This window comes from Monopterus albus, unplaced genomic scaffold (genome assembly GCF_001952655.1).
Source record: "Monopterus albus unplaced genomic scaffold, M_albus_1.0 scaffold277.1, whole genome shotgun sequence".
Classification (NCBI taxonomy): domain Eukaryota; kingdom Metazoa; phylum Chordata; class Actinopteri; order Synbranchiformes; family Synbranchidae; genus Monopterus; species Monopterus albus.
This window is the reverse complement of record NW_018128157.1, coordinates 933044-934096: the sequence shown is the minus strand read 5'-3', so window position 1 is coordinate 934096 and position 1053 is coordinate 933044.

Below are 1053 nucleotides of genomic sequence, written 5' to 3'. Positions count from 1 at the left end.
ACACACACACATTGATTTGCTTCATGTTTTGACTACTGCTATGACCAGCTGCAAAGCTGGTAACAGAGACGTCTCGGTTGACGTTTCTGTGTAGTATGGGGCTAGCCCAACCGAAGGGATATAATGTATAGGCCTGGTGGGTTCAGGGTCTTTCATCTTACATCTGCCTGCGAGCAGTTTGGAGGTGCAAGATGCCTGAGCGTGTAATGTTAATTTTACCTGTGATCCTTTGAATAAATCAGCACTGTTTTGAAGTTACTTGGACTGTCTCGTCTCTCAGAGTTAGCAATGGTAGGAAGAACCAAAACTCTAACAACCTATAATGACCTGTCCAGCAATGGTGTCACTTTTCAGCCCCTTTGTTCTCTCAGTTGTCGCCGTTGTTCAAAAGCCACACCAATTCTTGCAGCATCCAGCTTCTTTTTAATTGTAACTTTCTTGAATACTTGTGTTGCCCACCCAGATCTGCAGCCCTGAACCATAGGTGACCTCTGGCTTGTGGTTAAGCTGCTTTAGCCTTAGAAGTCGGGCTTTTCCAGCAGGGAGAAGTGAAGAGGGAGGCCGAATAACTCTGTTCAAAACACAGGCTTTATTCCATCTTGGTAACACAAACACTGCATGCGGCTTTTGATGCCCAGTTAACTGCATTACAATCCTATGTATACATTTAGAGCTGACTACTGTCTGGCTGCCATGTAAAAGGAGTCTGTTCAATGTGGTGGTCTTCTCGCCCTCATACTGCAGGCTACAACTTCTGGAAACAATAAATCAAATCAAATTTTATTTGTATAGAGCCAAATCACAACAAAAGTCATCTCAGGACACTTTACAAAGTAAGGTCTAGACCTTACTGTTATTACTATTATTACATAGGGAAAACCCAACAAATTCCCCTGAGCAGCACTTGGCAACAGTGGGGAGGAAAAACTCCCTTTAACGGAAGAAACCTCCAACAGACCCCGGCTCTTGGTGGGTGGCCTTCTGCCTCGACCGGTTGGGGTGAGTGGATAGAAGAGAGACAAAAGAAGAAAAGCAACAAGACACAACAAACAA